Here is a 20,065-nt window from a genome sequence, read left to right on the forward strand (position 1 = left end):
AAACAAGATTATTATTTACTCCTTATGGCTCCGCTAGTGGCTTCACCACAACAGAACAGAATAGTGCCAGCTAGCCTAGTGTGTGGAAGTCCACCAGGGAGGATATCATTTCAACAAGAAAGGGCTGGACAAAACGACCTATAAGGACAGTAGTAGGTTACCCCACATGCAAGCTAACCCAAGTCACAGTAGGAGCTTTTATCTATTCTCTGTAGTTTTCTCTTTTGCATAACCTCTAATCATTGTGTGTTGAAAGGTCCACATCCCTCGCTCACCCTGCACTCAGCTCCCCTCACCTCTCTCTCAGTTCATTTGCGACAACCTCTCCTCTCCTCCTCCCCTTCAACAAGTCCCAACCTGACCCTCAGGAGCCGACGATCCCAATCACCACCTCACTGCCGCCTGCCGGCATCTCAGCACCCGTCTTTCCTTCAGAACCTCCCCCACCACAGTCACAAATATTTGACTGAGGAGATAAAAAAGCATTTCACATTTTCTTATGCCCACATACTGGGTGGCAACCTTAGAGTTTGTGTCAACCTCAAACCTCAACCACAAACCTGTTTTAATGTGATGTTTGTTACTGTAAAGACCCAGCGAAGTCAACTTGTACCGATGAGGTTGATGCACCCCAGAGGACATTGCTTTGCCTCTCCAATGTCCTGACCATTAACCTGTCTCGAGACTAGACAGACCAAACCCACATACAGAAGCAGCCTGACTTTACAGTATGAATATCTACAACAAACCCTTCTCTTTTCATTCAAACTCAGTGATCCGGTGCAACATTTATTTTTCTGAATTATGGATAGTGTAAGAATGTGGAGTATATTAAATATTAAACCTGATGCCAGACAATGCCTGTGGACCGTACAGAGAGCAGAGCAGAGCCTTCCATGTCTCATAGTGTCATTGTTTTCCTCTTTCACAGGACAACATGGGGTCTCACCTTCAATGGGAGAGGGGAGGGGGATGGGGTTGTGTGTGACTGTGGGTGTGTGTGTAGGTGAATGCTGTGTCAAATAAAATACAATTTTATTTGTCACATGCGCCAAATACAACAGGTGTAGATCTTACCGTGAAATGATTACTTACAAGCCCTTAATCAACAATAATAATATAATAATACGAATAATTTATCCAAAGCGACTTACAGTCATGTGCGCATACATTTTTACGTATGGGTGGTCCCGGGGATCGAACCCACTACCCTGGGCGTTACAAGCGCCGTGCTCTGCCAATTGAGCTACAGAGTTAAGAAAATATTTACTAAATAAACAAAAGTAAAAAATAACATTATAAAATAACAATAATGAGGCTATTTACAGGGGTTACCGGTACCGAGTCAATGTGCGGGGGTACAGGTTAGTCCAGGTCATTTGTACGTGTAGGTAGGGGTAAAGTGACAAAGTGACTATGCACTTTTCCTAGCCTTACAGTGGAAAATATGAGCGCATACACAAAGTCATGCATGCTCACACACACACACAAACACAAAGAGTTGTGTAACAGTTAAGAAGCACTTCCACATTGTACATGGGGGCAAATGTTAATACAGTGAGGGAAAAAAGTATTTGATCCCCTGCTGATTTTGTGCGTTTGCCCACTGACAAAGACATGATCAGTCTATAATTTTAATGGTAGGTTTATTTGAACAGTGAGAGACAGAATAACAACAAAAAAATCCAGAAAAACGCATGTCAAAAATGTTATAAATTGATTTGCATTTTAATGAGGGAAATAAGTATTTGACCCCTCTGCAAAACATGACTTAGTACTTGGTGGCAAAACCCTTGTTGGCAATTACAGAGGTCAGACGTTTCTTGTAGTTGGCCACCACGTTTGCACACATCTCAGGAGGGATTTTGTCCCACTCCCCTTTGCAGATCTTCTCCAAGTCATTAAGGTTTCGAGGCTGAGGTTTGCCAACTCGAACCTTCAGCTCCCTCCACAGATTTTCTATGGGATTAAGGTCTGGAGACAGGCTAGGCCACTCCAGGACCTTAATGTGCTTCTTCTTGAGCCACTCCTTTGTTGACTTGGCCGTGTGTTTTGGGTCATTGTCATGCTGGAATACCCATCCACGACCCATTTTCAATGCCCTGGCTGAGGGAAGGAGGTTCTCACCCAAGATTTGACGGTACATGGCCCCGTCCATCGTCCCTTTGATGTGGTGAAGTTTTCCTGTCCCCTTAGCAGAAAAACACCCCCAAAGCATAATGTTTCCACCTCCATGTTTGACGGTGGGGATGGTGTTCTTGGGGTCATAGGCAGCATTCCTCCTCCTCCACAGCGAGTTGATGCCAAAGAGCTCGATTTTGGTCTCATCTGACCACAACACTTTCACCCAGTTCTCCTCTGAATCATTCAGATGTTCATTGGCAAACTTCAGACGGGCCTGTATATGTGCTTTCTTGAGCAGGGGACCTTGCGGGCGCTGCAGGATTTCAGTCCTTCACGGCGTAGTGTGTTACCAATTGTTTTCTTGGTGACTATGGTCCCAGCTGCCTTGAGATCATTGACAAGATCGTCTCGTGTAGTTCTGGGCTGATTCCTCACCGTTTCACCCAGTTCTCCTCTGAATCATTCAGATGTTCATTGGCAAACTTCAGACGGGCCTGTATATGTGCTTTCTTGAGCAGGGGACCTTGCGGGCGCTGCAGGATTTCAGTCCTTCGCGGCGTAGTGTGTTACCAATTGTTTTCTTGGTGACTATGGTCCCAGCTGCCTTGAGATCATTGACAAGATCCTCTCGTGTAGTTCTGGGCTGATTCCTCACCGTTCTCATGATCATTGCAACTCCACGAGGTGAGATCTTGCATGGAGCCCCAGGCCGAGGGAGATTGACAGTTATTTTGTGTTTCTTCCATTTGCGAATAATCACACTAACTGTTGTCACCTTCTCACCAAGCTGCTTGGCGATGGTCTTGTAGCGCATTCCAGCCTTGTGTAGGTCTACAATCTTGTCCCTGATATCCTTGGAGAGCTCTTTGGTCTTGGCCATGGTGGAGAGTTTGGAATCTGATTGATTGATTGCTTCTGTGGACAGGTGTCTTTTATACAGGTAACAAGCTGAGATTAGAAGCACTCCCTTTAAGAGTGTGCTCCTAATCTCAGCTCGTTACCTGTATAAAATACACCTGGGAGCCAGAAATCTTTCTGATTGAGAGGGGGTCAAATACTTATTTCCCTCATTAAAATGCAAATCAATTTATAACATTTTTGACATGCGTTTTTCTGGATTTTTTTGTTGTTATTCTGTTTCTCACTGTTCAAATAAACCTACCATTAAAATTATAGACTGATCATTTCTTTATCAGTGGGCAAACGTACAAAATCAAATACTTTTTTCCCTCACTGTAGCTGTTCTTATGACAGGTCGATATATCAATGGATTTGATGACCAATAAACAGATCTATTTAGCAGACCAGATATACAGTGGGGGAAAAAAGTATTTAGTCAGCCACCAATTGTGCAAGTTCTCCCACTTAAAAAGATGAGAGAGGCCTGTAATTTTCATCATAGGTACACGTCAACTATGACAGACAAAATGAGAAAAAATCCAGAAAATCACATTGTAGGATTTTTAATGAATTTATTTGCAAATTATGGTGGAAAATAAGTATTTGGTCAATAACAAAAGTGTCTCAATACTTTGTTATATACCCTTTGTTGGCAATGACACAGGTCAAACGTTTTCTGTAAGTCTTCACAAGGTTTTCACACACTGTTGCTGGTATTTTGGTCCATTCCTCCATGCAGATCTCCTCTAGAGCAGTGATGTTTTGGGGCTGTCGCTGGGCAACACAGACTTTCAACTCCCTCCAAAGATTTTCTATGGGGTTGAGATCTGGAGACTGGCTAGGCCACTCCAGGACCTTGAAATGCTTCTTACGAAGCCACTCCTTCGTTGCCCGGGCGGTGTGTTTGGGATCATTGTCATGCTGAAAGACCCAGCCACGTTTCATCTTCAATGCCCTTGCTGATGGAAGGAGGTTTTCACTCAAAATCTCACGATACATGGCCCCATTCATTCTTTCCTTTACACTGATCAGTCGTCCTGGTCCCTTTGCAGAAACACAGCCCCAAAGCATGATGTTTCCACCCCCATGCTTCACAGTAGGTATGGTGTTCTTTGGATGCAACTCAGCATTCTTTGTCCTCCAAACACGACGAGTTGAGTTTTTACCAAAAAGTTCTATTTTGGTTTCATCTGACCATATGACATTCTCCAAATCCTCTTCTGGATCATCCAAATGCACTCTAGCAAACTTCAGACGGGCCTGGACATGTACTGGCTTAAGCAGGGGAACACGTCTTGCACTGCAGGATTTGAGTCCCTGGCGGCGTAGTGTGTTACTGATGGTAGGCTTTGTTACTTTGGTCCCAGCTCTCTGCAGGTCATTCACTAGGTCCCCCCGTGTGGTTCTGGGATTTTTGCTCACCGTTCTTGTGATCATTTTGACCCCACGGGGTGAGATCTTGCGTGGAGCCCCAGATCGAGGGAGATTATTAGTGGTCTTGTATGTCTTCCATTTCCTAATAATTGCTCCCACAGTTGATTTCTTCAAACCATGCTGCTTACCTATTGCAGATTCAGTCTTCCCAGCCTGGTGCAGGTCTACAATTTTGTTTCTGGTGTCCTTTGACAGTTCTCTGGTCTTGGCCATAGTGGAGTTTGGAGTGTGACTGTTTGAGGTTGTGGACAGGTGTCTTTTATACTGATAACAAGTTCAAACAGGTGCCATTAATACAGGTAATGAGTGGAGGACAGAGGAGCCTCTTAAAGAAGAAGTTACAGGTCTGTGAGAGCCAGAAATCTTGCTTGTTTGTAGGTGACCAAATACTTATTTTCCACCATAATTTGCAAATAAATTCATAAAAAATCCTAGTGTGATTTTCTGGATTTTTTTCCCCTCCATTTGTCTGTCATAGTTGACGTGTACCTATGATGAAAATTACAGGCCTCTCTCATCTTTTTAAGTGGGAGAACTTGCACAATTGGTGGCTGACTAAATACTTTTCCCCCCCACTGTAACTGTTAGATAACTAGGCCTTATCAAGTTCACCAGATACCATACAGTGGTGCTGGGAGATCCGCTGGGAGATAAAAGCGGCAGTTAATATTGAGTCGATAAGATGTTAAATATCTGTCCTAGGGATGGACATACTGTTATGTCTTGTGGTAATAGAGAGCAGACAGTGAGGCATTTTTGCATCCCCGAGCAGCTATTTAGACAAACACTCTTTGAAATCCACTACTTTGATTATCTTGGACACTAAGGTTTAATCTACAAAATAGACTACTCCTAAATTCCACATTCTCACACAGACAAAACAAATACACACGCAGAGACATAAGATCGCAAAGGAAAAATACAGACACACCCTTACTGATGGGAAAATACTACAGAGCAATAAACACACCTATAAACAATCCGCGAAACACACACACACACACAAACACACGTGTAATTATAAACCCACCTACACTATACTGGACACAGAGCAGTCTTCATGATTCCATCATCATTTGTTATACTGGTACCATCAGCCAACTCATAATAACTATTATAACAGTCCAATGACAGGGTGAAACTGTGTATAAAAGTGAGTCAAAGGAGACTGTCTCTCCCTCTCTTCTCTCTTCCACCTCCTCTCTTTTCCTCTGAGTCTTTCTCTCTTTTCCTCTCTGCCGTCCTCTCTCTTTCATCTCTTTTCCTCACAGTCTTTCTCTCTCTCTCTCTCTCTCTCTCTCTTTTATTTTCTGCCTCAAATTCTGTCAGGAGAGCGGTACTCTGAGCACGTTGTGCCACACACAGGAAACTGAGGGCAGTAAATGGTGTACAACTGATGTAAGTGTACTTACAAACATAAACACCATGGAGTGAGAGAGAGACACAAAGAGAGAGAGAGAAAGAGTGAAATCGATACTAAAAGAAAGATTGAGAGTAGGTGCGCACATGCTAGAGAGATAGTGAGGGAGAGAGGAGGAGCAGATAGTAAAAGGATAGGGTGAAGTAGGCTAGGGGCAAGGCTTCCACATTTTTGAGATACCCCTACCCGAGGTAGAACAAAACACAACCATGTTTTTTTTTACATCTTTAATGTCTCCCATTTATGAAATAGATGGTTGAGTACAAATATTTTACTGCAAAAGTTACAAAATTGATAGCTATTGTGACACACCCCCTAAACTCAAAAAGTGCAGAACAATGCCTGGTTGGAGGGGGGATGGGCCACAAACTCATGTAATCCAAAATTGCAAGCTCTGATATTGCTACAATGTGGAATACAAGTAGTCAGTGGTCTGCCCTACATACACAAATAAACAGCATTAGGATATCTTAATGCATCTTTGAAATATAGACCTGTAAACACAGAGATACAATAGGCAGAAATATCAACTATGAATATTTCTGATGAATGTAAGCTTTACTTTTTGGTAGCTGATTAATAGACAACTTTCCAAGTCAAATTCTCTCTCATTCAGAGCTGTATGTTCCTGCCTGACAAAAATACATACAGTTACACGTCCTTTGATGTTGTGGCTATTGTAATCGTCTCTAAGGAAAACAAGTGGGCTCAGACATCGTCAAATCATGTGTAAATATGAATTTTGTAGATGAGAGTTTTTTTTCTTCAGAATTGTGTACAACACTCATGCCCATAAAGACTGTTTTGGTGTAAATCAATTTTATTCTGAATCTAATATGGCCAACATAATTACACTGAAACCCCTTTTCCTGCATATAAATTGCCATGGTTTATTTTGTATTATAAACTGGGTGGTTCAAGCCCTGAATGCTGATTGGCTGACAGCCGTGGTATATCAGACCGTACACCACGGGAATGACAAAACATTTATTTGTACTGCTCTAATTACGTTGGTAACCAGTCTATAATAGCAATAAGGCACCTCAGGGGTTTGTGATATATGGCCAATATACCACGGCTAAGGGCTGTATCCAGGCACTCCGCATTGCGTCTTGCGTAAGAACAGCCCTTAGCTGTGGTATATTGGCCATATACCATACCTCCTCGGGCCTTATTGGTTAATTGTGTTATTCTGTCTTTAAAAGGGTGGCATACGGCTCTTGGTATAACTAGGACTATGAGTGGCACTGTCATGCCTCTGTTGTGTTTGAATAGCTGAAGCCAACTAGATGTTCAATGTGTTCACGTGGGCCCCGTGTAGCTCAGTTGGTAGAGCATGGCGCTTGCAATGACAGGGTTGTGGGTTCGTTTCCCACGGGGGGCCAGTATGAAAATGTATGCACTCACTAACTGTAAGTCGCTCTGGATAAGAGCGTCTGCTAAATGACTAAAATGTAAAATGTTCACAACACAAGCACATAGTAGTGTAACCAAGTTACATGAAAACAACCTGTGATACAACAGTCAGCCACTCTAGTAGTGTATATTTACAGATCTAACATTTCCCCTCTTTTCCCCACTGAAACTAAGTGTACAGGGTTGATTCAAAGTCTTTGAGGTGACCAAGACATGAGTGTGTCCTACCAGGGTGAGGAGACAAAGTAACCAGTAGTGGTTGTAGTTCTGGGGCCTGACCAGGTTACACAGCTATCTGGTCATTCTGGGCAAGCTGCAGCGACAAGGGCAGTATCCTTCCTGTATGACTGGCAGGGTATTCTGGGCTGTGTGGTGATTAGTTTCCATTTGTACGACAGTTGGGTGCAGCCACTCAGCAGATGCAGCTTTTATGCCAACAAGACCCATTGACTAACTGGAATGTTATCTCAGCCTGAATGATGAACCACCATTTAATGGTATTGTGGTAGCCATTTTGGATTTTAGACGTCATAATGGATTTGAAGTCAAATCTAGGGGGCCACTCTAACGTAATTGCAAGAGGCTGAACATATACAATCTATAGAGGAGCCTTTGACTGAAATGAAATGACAGTTTTCACTGTCTCAGCCGACTTGTCTTCCTTAGTGCCGATTAGATTACAATAGCCACAACATCAAAAAAACATGTGTCACTATATGTATTTTTGTCAGTCATGACCATACAGCACTAAATGACAGCAAATATTACTTGGAAAGTTGTCTATTAATCAGCTACCAAAAAGTAAAGCTAACATTCATCATAAATATTCATAATTGGTATTTCTGCCTATTGTATCTCTGTGTTTACAGGTCTATATTTCCAAGATGCGTTGATATCCTAATGCTGTTTATTTGTGTATGTAGGGCAGACCACTGACTACTTGTATTCCACATTTTAGCAATATTGTGCAATATTGGGTTACATGAGTTTATGTGGCCTCCATCCAGGTGTTATTCTGCACGTTTTGAGTTTGGGGGGGTGTCACAATGTCTATCAATTTAATCACTTTTGCAGTCAAATATTTTTTCACAACCATCCATTTAATAAATGGGAGACATTAGAGATGTGAAAAACATGGTTGTGTTTTGTTCTACCTCGGGTAGGGGTAAAAAAATAACTAAAGCCCTTTTGGAGGATTGGCCACTAGGCTAAGGGGTAAGAGATGGTGTGAGAGAGATAGAATTAGGACAGACAGGAAGACACACAAAGAAAAAAGGAGAGTAGAGGAGAAACATTGTAACTAAGAACACAGACAAATATAAACTACAACAAAACACATAAACTAAATGAAACAACAGATAAAACACATAAACCATGGAGATACATAGAAGAAAAAAATCAGGGAAAGGCTCAAACTCCAGAGCCAAACGTACAGTAGCTCTTCGCCTCCATGCCTAGCCCCATGCAGTAAACCGCAAAGCCTGTACCACTCTAGCCTATCTATTCATGGTGTGATAGACTGTATTCATGAAAGGCTCCACCACATACAAGCAAAGCAGAAAGGGAGAAGGGCTTAGGACACATTATTAGCCATATTACCAGGAACGATTAGATTAATCACATTACTGAACGTACACTCAGCAAAGCTCTGTTCTCCAATAAACACCTGGGGTGTGTCCCAAATGGCACCATATTCCCTATATAGTGCACTACTTTTGATGAGATCCCTATGGGCCCTAGTCAAAAGTAGTGCACTACATATGGAATAGGATGCCATTTGGGATGCATCCCTGTTTTACAGCAGGGCTATCAAACTGTTGGCTAATGCTGCTCTCTATGACGGAGATAAAAGATGGTTAGAGGGAGAGATATTAAAAGCAGTCTCTCTCTCTCTGTGTGTGTGTACTTCGGAGAAGGGATTGGCAGAAAGCTGTTCATCACTGGCAGGGCTCTATGCTGCCATTTTTTACAAGGAGCACACATTTATTTACATTTAAAAATGTAGGAGCACAAATACATTTCGGAGCACAATGAAAAATATTCAACGTATTAATGACAAGAATTGCAAGCAATTCCAAAATAAAGGGTTAAGATTGAGATGTAGCCTACATTGGGCCTATATGAATCCTCGCTTCTTTTGAAGCTCATCTCCTTTTCCCTTTCTTTTGGTTACACTAAATGTTATCTAGGGGCACTGGTGCTCCCAAATTAAAATCCCAGGTAGCACAGCAAAATATGTAGGAGAATATGCGACCAAAATGGTAGCACTGTAGAGCCTGGTCCCTGACTGGGTATTAATATGATAGCTCCTCCTCACAAGCACCAACCTTTTGGCCTAACATGAACCTATACTGACCATGCCGCCACACCACCACCACAAAAACAACAATAAACACAATGTGCTACTGTATATATATATAAACTTACGAGCACATATAATTTAAATACAGTGCTTGACTTGGACTGAAATAGGTACTGTATATAAACGCAACATGTAAAGTGTTGGTCCCGTGTTTCATGAGCTGAAATAAAAGATCCCAGAAATGTTCCAGACAAACAAAAAGCTTATTTCGCTCAAATGTTCTGCACAAATTTGTTTACATTCCTGTTAGTGAGCAATTCTCCTTTGCCAAGATAATTCATCAGGTGTGACATATCAAGAAGATGATTAAACAGCATGATCATTACACAGGTGCACCCTGTGCTGGGGACAATAAAGGGCCACTCTACAATGTGCAGTTTTGTCACACAACACAATGCCACAGATGTCAGAAGTTTTCAGGGAGTGTGCAATTGGCATGCTGACTGCAGGAATGTCCACCAGAGCTGTTGCCAGATAAGTTTATGTTCATTTCTCTACCATAAGCATCATCGTTTTAGAAAATTTGCCAGTATGTCCAACCGGCCTCACAACCACAGACCAAGTGTAACCACACCAGCCCAGGACCTCCACATCCTCTGTGACCAGCCACCCGGACAGCTGATTAAACTGAGGAGTATTTCTGTCTGTAATAAATCCCTTTTGTGGGGGGAAACCTCATTCTGATTGGCTGGGCCTGGTTCCCCAATGGTTGTGCCTGGCTTCCAAGTGTGTGGGCCTATGCCCTCCCAGGCCCACCCATGGCTGCGCCCCTGCCCAGTCATGTGAAATCCATAGATTAGGGCCTAATGAATTTATTTCAATTGATTGACTTCCTTATATGAACTGTAACTCAGTAAAACCATTGAAATTGTTGCAGGTTGCGTTTATATTTTTGTTCAGTATATAATGACATTTTACCCAGTGGAATAAAGTTTGAGGGGGACAGTTAGAGAGCGAGGGAGAGAGTTGGATAGAGAGAAGGGGAGAGAGGGGGAGAGTTGGAGAGGGGGGAGAGTTTTATAGAGAGAGGGGGAGAGAGGGGAAGAGTTAGAGAGAAGGGGGGAGGGAGGGGGATCGTTGGAGAGAAAGGTTGAGAGTTGGAGAGAGAGGGGGACAGTGAGAGCTGGAAAGAGAGGGGGAGAGTTAGAGACAGGGGGAGAGAGGGGGAGAGTTGGGGAGAGAGGGGGAGAGTTGGAAAGAGAGGGGGAGAGTGGGTGAGAGCCCTTCTGGCAAACATGTTTAGCTCTCTCATAAACATCTCATTTGATAATAAAAGATAAAGAGTTAACAGCAGGACTTTATAACCCCACCCCTTGTGCGCACCCACACACACGTAAACAGGCACACACACACACATATGCGCGCATGCATCTACACAAACACACACACAAAGCAGCCAGCACACACACAACACAGGCTGGCTGCTTTGACACTTCCAAGGACCACACACTGACTCACAGGCACACACATGGGACCCCAAGTCAGCCCTCTGAATAACACAGCCTGGGAACACACACACACACTGTGACGACAGTAGTCTCTCACACTGTAGCCTGAGGTCCTGTGTATCATGTGCTGTGTGGACTGCAGCGACAGGCCCACGCCATGGACACTAGATAAACTACACAGTAACAACCATGCTACCTACATCAACAGGACTGCTGCCTGGCACACACTACATGCCAAAGCTAACTCAACTCAGTCCCACCGCAGCGCAGCTCGCACCAGGCTCACACTACCACTCATCAGAATAGGAATGGTTGTGGCTCAGATACAGTTGATATAGTCAACGTCTCTGGTTTACATTATGACACCCAAATGCACTTGTATGTCCAGTGCTTTATTTATATATGCCATTTAGCAAATACTTTTATCTAATGTGACTTACAGTCATGAATGCATAAATGTTTTATATGGGAGGCCCCAGCGGGAGTCGAACCCACAATAATTTGCCTTGAGAAGTGGCAATTACTAAAGACTTGAAGTTACTTTTTCCCCATAGACCATCCCTGCTGATATCTAATCTGCTGTTTAATAGCATAGACACACCCACACTTGATATGTGAACACAGATAGCATGGGTTCACACAGGAAAAATAGACAGAGAAAGGAGAGAACAGAACAGGGGGAAGAGGGGAAGAGAACAGGATATCATAGAAAACGGGGATGAGAGGAGGAAAGCAGTCATTGTGAAACACATTTACAGGGCATGAAAGAAAGGATGGATTGGAACACAACAAAGACCAAGTTAAAAGGGCAAGAATCTGTGACAAACAAAATAATTGGAAATAATGGCTTCCTGCTGTTTATAAGTTAACCTTCATCAGTGCAGGGTGGAGTGAGGGGAGGGATGGCGCAAAAATGCAGCGGTGACAAGACTCGTTTATAGCATGCTGCTTTTGACTCAATCTTGACGCATTTGGTTATGTTGCTATTTCATCATGAATGAGTGACTCCTGTCCTGTGTATATGCCCAAAAAGTCCACATTCAGTATCCAATAGATTCGGATATGTTTCTGATATTTTAAAATTATTTAAATAAATGTAGACACTATATACCGTATTTCTGGAGTGAGAAAGTTAAGCAGAAATCATTTTGCTGAAGTTGCTCTGACTTCAAATGTTCAAATTTGGAAGATGCGCTTTGATGATGATGCGCTTATGATAAGCTAACTGAAGACAGTTGGCATTTGGGTAGACACACGTAGGGTATAATAATTCAGGGTCAATGAAAGTTAAAAATTATTTTCATGAATTGACACACATTACAGTTATGAATTCACATAACTCGAGGGCGAAATACGAGTAATGGTTGGCGAAAACGCACTGCGAAAAGTCACGGCTTTCCATCTATTGTATTTCATCTATTCCTTCTGTTATGATACGCATTTGCGCGCGCTATATGGTCAATTCCTTCCAATGCCGAGAAAATATGAGCGCTGTGCCAAAAACGCAACTTCTAGGCTAACTTTAAACAGAACGAGATCTGGTGTGAATGACAGAAGTCTCCAACTTAAGAGCTGAAACGAATTCATTTTTCTTTGGGCTTGGCACAGAACTTTGTTGGACTGCTCCGGGGCTCTGTGTACTCAAACACATAAGACAGACGGGAAAATGGTCGATGATGACATGTGTAAGAAAATAATGCTTCCAGCCCACTTACTGGTGGCAACTGGCAACAATAAAACTAACATTCCTGATTCCTCTCTCTACTGTACTAGAATTGGCCTACACGCCTTTGCCAGAGCTACTCCCCAAAATGAAATAAAATGAAATGTAGCCTACTTGAGTAAACTGAAGTGGGCCTTACCAGGCCGAGCACAGTCAATCTCTGTGTAACTTAATATTGGGAGCTGATCACTGTGTTTTGACTCTACGTATTTACTTGAGAGTTTGGAACCTAATAAGAGTAGCTTTTAGTACCATTTAAAACTATTGCCACAACTATTGTTTTTGACATAGTGGGAGCGACAGTTTCCCATTTAGACTAAAACGCATTACTTCAATCCCTGATCACATGTTGCCTGTATTGATTGCAGGAGAAAATGTAGACCTTAATTACGCAACGTTTGCGTTTAAGGGTCGCCTCCTGTCAGAATTGCCTGTTTGGCTGCCCGTGGCGTGGCCTGTTGACAATGTCTCACAAAAAAAAAAAAATCGTCTGTGCCCTTGACTTGACGGTGCAGAGACTTGAGTCAGAGGCCTTCTGTTTAGGATAGGATCAGATGACCTCCCTCTGTAAAAATGAGATTGGCTAGGCTATACGCTGTCACTGTTGCCAGTGGCATTCATAACTTTGTTGCATCACGAGCAAGCATTATAATAATAATATGCCATTTAGCAGACGCTTTTATCCAAAGCGACTTACAGTCCTGTGCGCATACATTTTTACGTATGGGTGGTCCCGGGGATCGAACCCACTACCCTGGCGTTACAAGCGCCATGCTCTACAAATTTAGCTACAGAGGACCAGAAATTATCAGTCTATATGCCCACGCTCTTCTCGTTAGTAGGCTATTGGTGGAGGTTGTGTTCGGGAAAAGCAAGCTATGCCTAATAGCCTACAGGAGATCGAAGTAGCTATGGAATATTAGACAGGTATAAAATATATATTTCCATATACCATTACGTGGTTATTACGCCACCAATCAATTCATACATTATAAGATTTAAATCTAACAAATAGCCTATTACGCATGCATTTTTCTTACAGCTTCTACAATGACCTACAGTTAGTTAGACAAGTTACGAAATCGTCTAATACTGCAGAGGAAACGATAGGTTTCTGCTGCTACCTCGCAGTCTAACCAAGGTGAGAGAAGCAAACTGGGTATGTGAAAATTATTCAGCCACCCTATGAGGATAGTGGCACATCAACTGAAAGTGCTTCTTTACTATTCAATAGTCTACACCAACGAATTTTGGCATATAGGTTTTATAAGGGTGCTTAGAAGACAAAGGTCGGATTATTAATAATCGTATTATTACATGTAGGACTAAACTATTACATTAATTAAAATTTGATTATATTTAATATAGGTTTCAAATAATATAGGTTAATATCCAACAAATTACAATACAATTAATTCGCGCTAACTGACTACATTATTTAATGAATGAATGAATGAATGAGTTAATATTTATATTTTCAGTAGGCTTAACTTCAGAAGTGGAAATTAACATAATTCTAAATTCAAACCTCGGCTGTAAATTTCTAACTTCAAAAAGTAATGGCTCAGTCATTATTTTAAAAGTTAGAGAGACGTGCAACAACAAAAAAATGCTTTTCATTACACAGTGTATTGTGTGATTTTCCTAAAACAACAGTTAAGTCCAAATCTTCAATAAGTTTAAATATTAATCTAATGTTAAAAGTAAAATACAACCTAAATTAACACAGACAGACACACAGACACATCACACACACACAGACAGACAGACAAACACACAAATATAAATAAATATGTTCCATATTGGGACAAACAACACGCACGTTGGCAAGAGCAGCATGTCTCCTATAGTCCATAGGTGAATTGATAGGTTATTCTCTCAAACAATTATCTTTTCTGGGGCAACACGATTCGTCATAGGAGTCACCGTAAAACTTTAAAACGTAATCTCAAAAGTAGGCCCAAAACATAACTCATGCTATGTTATACAAAACACAACATCCACTGGATATGCTGGAATAGCTCTCTATGCAGGAGAGTTAATTCATTATGTGTTTGGAAGCTTTTGCGTTACGAAGAAATAAAAAGGGTAAAGATAAACCTTCGTGTGACATAGGGTCAACTATTGATACATTCTTATAAACACTGAATACGTTTTTAGAAAAAAATAAGCAGCACAGAAATAAATCTGTGTCTACATAACCTATTTTTGATTGATAGGCCTACGATAACTATCACACTTTACATCCATGGAGTTATCAAAGTAACTGTTTTCATTTTATTACTCGACAATGAAGAAGTATGCCGTTTCATCAACTGAAAATGTGCACAATCATAAAGGTAAAAAGTAGTCAAATAATCTTTTTTTTTTTAAAGACTGCATGCATAGCTAGAAATGTTTTCCCCAAGATGTTTCCTTTGGCCTTTCTACTGCACCGGTCACATCAATCAGATGAAATAGAATGATAGGCCTAAATAACCCACATGTAGCCTATGTGAAAACATTATTATGGAAATTGAAGGATAATCATGAATTGTTATAGTTAGTAATTGTATTATTATTAATCAGTAGGCTAATGAAATAATAATTGTCTTCATTGTCATTATTACATTGGACTATTAATATAGGCCTAATAATAATAATAATACATTATGTAATAGATCGTTTAGTCTGGTGATGAAATCTGTGTCCAAATAGCCTACATTGTTACGGGGATTAAGTGACCGAAAAAATAGAATTGGAGATGCGATATGTTATAGATATCATTATAGGCCTATTAATAATTGGATTAAAGTTTGAAACCAATAGCCTATAGCCATTATAGCAGTCATCATTATTGTAAACGACATTGTTATTAGGCCTATGTTGTTGTTCTTTTCCATTAACATCTGGAGGTAAAATAATCAACTATAGCCCCAGATAGGCTATTTACCCCTAGGTGCAACACGTGATTTATCTTTCTCATCATCGATTGCATTACTGCATAACACCGCTGCTGCTGAAGTGTTGTGTTGTCAGAAGATATACAGCATTATGGCTTATTACAATGAATGTGAAATCGATGGAAACGGTGAGGTTTTGTGACTAGGGTACACCTCTGACTTGTACTCACTGTTTATGGCGTGTCTGTACCTCTGCTGGCCGTTGAGGAGGCTCTGTCCATTGATTAAAATGATTGAATCCAGGGCTGGGCTGAGTTGGCGCCACGACGGGCGGAGATCGGCTGGAGTCTGTGCTGCTGGACACAACTTCGTGCCCCAAGCACTGGATGTGAGCGAGTCCGAGAGAAAGGAGAGAGATGGGAGACAAAGGTAGACAATGTGCGTTGGTTTATTGTCTGTGAGAGTGGTGTTTGCCTCAAGAGAGAGAGAGAGAGAGAGAGAGAGAGTCTCTTTCGCTCGAGACCAGTGCGTCGAGGTTTGCTTGCTGAGTGCGCGGGGATCCTGCTGGAGCTCGAGCCGCTGCTTCTCTCCGCGCAGAGAAACTTGTCAACCCGCCAGCTGGAGTCGTTTGATCGCACGTTGTGTCGGTCGTCCTGGGTTAGGCACGGTCGAGGCACAAATCGGTCCTCTTCTGAACTCGTGGCTTCTTCACCCGCGGAAACAAGGAAAACGCAAAACGCATCATAAGGAAAATGTCCACGTGAACAACAGGCAAAACAACCAAGTTGCTCAAGCAAAAGAAAAACGGGCCGAAATCACAATGTCTGCGACACAGAGGTGTTAACTGAAGAAATCTCGATATAACAGTCACAGTTTCGCGCAAAACAATGTGTGTGTCACTTTCAATCTTTCCCGTGCCAACGGGCGCGCTAACTGACAGCGGGTTCAGAAAAGAGGGAGGCGAGAGGCAGAGAGGGGTGGGGAGAGAAGAAAGCAAGCGCGGGGGGAGAGGGGAGGGGGCGTCAAAAGTAATTTGGCCTATTCCTCAGCATGAGCATTTCGTGTCTCGCTGGAAATCCTAATATTCTGCACTGACTTGGTTTTTCCCTTTTAAATATTAGATTTGGATGTGAGACTGTGCGCCATCGCCATTCCCATATATTTGATTTCGGATACAATGTGTGCCTATGTCAGTAGGTTAACTTTTCTATGAAGAGTTTTTTAAATACATTTTACTATTTAAATCAGGACATATGCTGTTGTGCCAGATACAAGTTGCTATTATTGATAATAGCCTATTCAATAAATAAATAGTTAGCCTATCATCAGAGTTAGACAGGAAGGCAGATGATACAAAAAGGCCTAGGTCTATAGGTTTAAGTCCATGCTCAACAAAAACATCAGTAGTCTAATAAACGTGCATAAATTGTAGCCGTCCCTGTCTCTGTCTGTCTTTGCCTGTCTGTTAGATGTCTTGTGTAAATACAGCAGGAGTGCACTGTCAGGTGAAATCAGTTAATAATAAACCACATTCTTGATAGACAGATGTCACCGGCTTTTAATAAATAATGAGGCCAAACGGTCCAAAGAATGAACGGCTCTCCCCAGGTCGTCGTGACTGCAGTACAACAATGAGAGGGCCACACAAAACTGTCTATCCTAAATATTTGATGAGCTCGGTTGTGGCCTAAGGTCATTTTCGATAGCACGTGGTGTGATGATGAGTGAAAACGGAAGCATGTCAGTTTATGGTTGGCACGGTGGCAATATGGAAGTGCTCACTTTGCTGTGCCTTTACCTTCGATCTCATTGCAAGACTCCAATCCTTCAGATTAAATTGGATATTAGGCCTATAAATATATATATTTTTTAAAGAATGATGTAATGTGTAGGCTATAGGAGCATGCATGCACAATAGAAATAGGAGATACAGTGGCGCATGCAGCAATATTTAATGCATGTACCTAACGCTACTTTGGTCATCCTATTCCTTTTTGCAGTGCTTTGTAATGCATGAAATAACAATTGGCATTTTGATTTAATGAATCGATTAGACAGTCCCTGGAGATTAGAAATATTGTGAAAACGCTTGGGTCACATTGTTTTTTTAAGTGGCGGCCCATTGACATCAAAACATAGTGATGTAAAGATCAGACAAAACGGATCCAATTATCCTCTCGGAATGAACGCAAGACTGATCAGCAGCAGCCGACGTGAGACTATGAGAGCTGATAGAGACTGATAGCTGGGCTAGAAAATGATTTAAAATGCCAGAGATGGCAACTTGGAATCATGTCGTTTGAGCCTACAGTGTTCTCTTTGCCAACTCACATTGTCAACTACATCCTTTGCCAAACCCTCTCCCTAAGTCACATCCATAAAACTCTAAATTTCCCAATTCTATATAATTACCAGTAAGCTGGATATGAGCGCGTCCGCAGAACCTTACCTTGTTTGGAGCACTCTAATGAAGGTTCATTAACAGCTCGAGAACGTCTACAGTAGGCAGTTCTGGAACCGTTCTGCTGATCGCAGTGTTCTGGGTGCAGAATACACGAGATGCGCGCTGGGGTGCGTGGAGGGACAGTGGTGAAACACCGGACGATGCGCGTAGCTCATTCGTCAATAATATTAAATATGTTAATGATGATGATGTAGCAGTGCGTGGGCGAGAGAACAGTGTCTGGTCTGTGCGTAAATGTTCCTCAAATCGCTTCTGGGAACTAATAACATTTGAATGTATAACTTTTGTCCAGACAATAGCCTACTTAATCATTGATTTTTAAAAGTGTTATAGACCAATTCATGGGGGCAGGCATATGAACACATTCCATCTCCATCTCCTTATCCCGTGTGTGTGTGTGTGTGTGTGTGTGTGTGTGTGTGTGTGTTAACGAGTTGGGGGCTGCAAGTGGTAAGGGGATGGTATAATTAAAATATTTAACACGTGCGTTAAACTCCTGCTCCATTTTCTGAAAGGATCTTTGGGGGCAGGCATATGAACACATGCCATCTCCATCTCCTTATCCCGTGTGTGTGTGTGTGTTAACGAGTTGGGGGCTGCAAGTGGTAAGGGGATGGTATAATTAAAATATTTAACACGTGCGTTAAACCCGTGCTCCATTTTCTGAAATGATCTTTAAAATCGTTTTTTCTGCAGTGAGAACATTTTGGGGCGTGAAATGCCCGACCTCAGTTTATATAAAGAACCAGTGGAGTTCTAGAGGTCCTAAAGCTAGACTGTGGCCGACGTGACCTCGGCAAATATGTAATTTGTTAGACCAATGGTTTTAACTTAACCTAAAAATGTCCCCCTTTCAAATAGAAAATTAGAGGTAATCTTCATTTATATGTCAAAACGAATGTTTGTGTCTCCTGGCAAAAAAGCGAAGGCTTGGCACGACATATCACTTTTACGCAGCAATCTGTGTGTATTTTATCACAAGGAGAAATATTATTTACGCACCACTAAACTATAGAGACATGTCATTTAAAATGTATCTGGAAGAACAAGCAATAAAAATGGCAATGTCCTTACAAGTGAAATAAGTGTTATCGAAAATACTTGGGATGAAGTTTGAAATGAAGGGGTAGCCTATAGAATGTGATCTTTAATGATCATCATCAAATATTATTATTGATATAGAGCCTATGTCATTTATAGCCTACTATTCTTATGAATGTAATTCCTATTTTTGTCGGACACGCAATATGACTTATAATTTACTTAAGAACATATTTAAATATTACTAAAACGGAATTAGGCTGCCTATGTAAAGTGCTTGCCATGAAACTTAGCTAAGATGTAGGCAACGCAAAGGTGATTACCCGAATTTATCCCAAGGGTTCACCTAAAGTCAGATGAAATGAAATAACTCAATATTTTATAACTGCTGAATACCTACAGCTTGAATTGTTTCGCAGACGCTTTTCAAGAAAGAAGAAAACAATATAGAATGCCCTGCATTTGGGCACAGGTGAAACAATTCGAGGCACAAGCGAGGATTGGGATTTTGCATTTTAACAATGAAACTATATTTATTTCAATAATCTCACATGTCTCATCATAGAAATAAAAATAAATAGGCCTATACAGAAGAATTTGACTGAGCAGGGAACTGTATGAGTATATCATTATTATGTCATTAATGATTAAATCCCTAATTTTCATAGCCATTTGAAAAATAATATGGATAACATATTCAACCTGTGGATAATAAAATGCTCTAACACATTTCGTTTCAGTACTAGGCCTATGTGAGGAGAGAAGAAGTGAAGAAATAGGATCTATGTGTGAAAATTCTTCCGTGTATTTATTCAACGAAATGTTTTGCTAACTGATGTGCATTTCACCTC

At 41.5% G+C, this 20,065-nt stretch overlaps 1 protein-coding gene across 2 annotated transcripts in view; it reads right to left on the bottom strand.

The window, feature by feature from the left end:
* The window catches only part of satb2 (SATB homeobox 2), a 60,620-nt gene extending 44,000 nt beyond the window's left edge, over positions 1-16,620 (bottom strand). For both annotated transcript variants that reach the window (XM_041844800.2, XM_041844799.2), the window contains exon 1: positions 15,940-16,620. The gene's annotated coding sequence lies outside the window, so the exon portion shown is untranslated. The remainder of the gene's footprint in view (positions 1-15,939) is intronic.
* Between the last annotated feature and the right edge of the window lie 3,445 nt (positions 16,621-20,065).

This window comes from Coregonus clupeaformis, chromosome 23 (genome assembly GCF_020615455.1).
Source record: "Coregonus clupeaformis isolate EN_2021a chromosome 23, ASM2061545v1, whole genome shotgun sequence".
NCBI classification, from domain to species: Eukaryota; Metazoa; Chordata; class Actinopteri; order Salmoniformes; family Salmonidae; genus Coregonus; species Coregonus clupeaformis.